The following is a 2,508-nucleotide window of genomic DNA, read 5'->3' as shown; positions in this document are numbered from 1 at the left end:
CAGACCAAACACAGCCAGAAACTCTAACCACCTTACCATATATCAAAGAAGTCTCAGAAATGACAGCCAGACTACTAAGACCCCTTGGAATCCTAGTAGCACACAAACCCACCAACACTCTCAAACAAAAACTAACAAATTTAAAAGACCCAATACAACCCATGGACAAAACTAACGTCATCTACAAAATTCCATGCAAGGACTGCCACAAACACTATGTAGGACAAACAGGAAGAAAGTTAGCCACCAGGATACACGAACACCAGCTAGCCACAAAAAGACACGACCCTCTCTCCCTCGTAGCCCTACACACGGATGAAAATACCTACCATTTCGACTGGGACAACACATCTATCCTGGGACAGTCTAAGCAAAGACATGCCAGAGAATTCCTAGAGGCCTGGCACTCCAACCACAACGCCATAAACAAACATATAGATCTAAATGCCATCTAGCAACCCCTCAGAAAATGAACAGGAAATGACATCACCACAACCCCCAGGAACCCCATCCAGGAGAAAGATATAAATAGAAAGCAGGTGACAACAGCTTCACTTCACTTGGAGGTCACCACTGATGATGTTACCTAGCCAGGTAATGAAACATCTGGATATCAAACCTACAGCTCAGTGAGCAAACCTACACCCTAAATTGCTCTGCTGGCTATTTAATGGATTAAAATATCCATTGAGTTAGTGGACAGATGAATATTCTATAAATGTGTTATGTATTCATTTTGTTAATAGTAGCATGGTACATTTTCCTGCTTTTTTCCAACAATTGATCCTGAGCTGTGAAGTTCCTCTTTTTAATTAGAAGAATATTAATATTTATTAATATTAAAAACAGAGGAAAAAGTTTAAGAATGTGTTACCGCTGAGGATACACTTTTGCATGCAGACCATTAGTTATGGAGAAAAGTGGGAGTTTTCCCATTATTGTTGAATGAAGAATTTTATTCCCCATCATGATCTGTAATATGCTTTTATGAATGTTTTTTATTTGATGCTCTCAACTATTGGAAGAAGTTTTTCAAAAGAATTTGTTGAAAGTATATTCTGGACATCAATACAACATTATGCTCTCCTCAACAGATCATATTGCAAATAGATTTACTATTTAACGGCATGTTCAGGTTCTGTAATGACATAAAAATGTCAAAGATATATTAAACACCACAGTGAAGATAACAGAATGGTGCATCTAACCTCAGTCAAATATTTAGTGATAAAAATGTACTTCGGTAAGTCCCTTGAAATCCTTTCAAATGTCTGAAGCAGAAGTCTAGGAGGAGGGAGTAGTTTATAAGTCACACTTTTTTGAAAAAAAAAGCATAGCGTTTCCTCTGGCCTGGACTGCTTCCTACCACACTGAGGCTTCCGTAACAGTACCTCTATTTGCCTATTTGGTTTTTGTAGACCATTGGAATGTGAGATAATCAAAGGGCACTCAGTAACATTCTGTCCCCGAGAACTGCTTGAATCTAGCAATGAAAATAGTGAATACCTTCCACACATTTCAGTGATTTGCCATTTATAAAGAACATGGCCACAATTTCTATTTGTTTTTACATATTTCAAACTGTTTCAGTCTTATTGCACTTAAGTAGCCCTCGACATAGAAGATTTTTGTCTGTGCAGTACACTGAGAATTTCAACAAGAGGCATTGAACAGAAAACCAGGTTAAAACCATGAAGCACCTTTTATTTTATCAGGAAATACCGTATCTTCCTGTGACTCCGCTTATATATATTATGTCTCCTAAAAATCCAGAAACCGAATTTCAATTACAAGACTAAGACATATGAACCCATTTGCTTTTGCAGCTGAAATGACAAACCATAAAATAGTTTAGTACTGGTAAGGACTGTTTTACATATCAGACCACTATAGGGATAAGCAAAGAGAAGTGCAATAACACTCCATTATCACATGTTTCTATTTAAACTTTATAAGTGCATTCCCAAGATAACAATTAGATGACAATTAATGCCTTTGTTATTTGTAGACTTGACTATTCCAATACTCTCCTGGCTGGCCTCCCACTTGAACCCTTCATAAATATGAATTCATGCAAAACTTTGCTGAGTGTATGTTAATCCTCACCGATTCCATTCGCCTATCACTAACCTATTCTCTGACCTACAAGGTCCCAAACCGGAAATATACTGATTTTCAAAATCTCACTGTTGTTTTGAAATCCCATCCTTGCTCCTTTTCTATTTCTGTAACCTCCTGCAACCCTACAACCGTCTGAGATCTCTTCATCTTGTACACCTCAGTTTTTCCTTGCTGCTCTCCTGGAATTCTGAAATTCATTTTCAGGCATCTTCTTCATCAAATTAGGTTCTGAAATGGCACTGGACAAAGTGTCAATTAGACAATGGATTTTGCCTACAGAAACCTGGTTTGAATCTAACCCCGACAACTAAGGTGCGAGTTTCATTTGCCTTAACTGTGGTTGTTATATCTGCTGAGTTAGCAGTTTGGGTAGTCTTAACCCAATTC

Source organism: Chiloscyllium plagiosum, chromosome 27 (genome assembly GCF_004010195.1).
Source record: "Chiloscyllium plagiosum isolate BGI_BamShark_2017 chromosome 27, ASM401019v2, whole genome shotgun sequence".
Classification (NCBI taxonomy): domain Eukaryota; kingdom Metazoa; phylum Chordata; class Chondrichthyes; order Orectolobiformes; family Hemiscylliidae; genus Chiloscyllium; species Chiloscyllium plagiosum.
The sequence above is the reverse complement of the archived record's forward strand: the minus strand, read 5'-3'. Positions refer to the sequence as shown.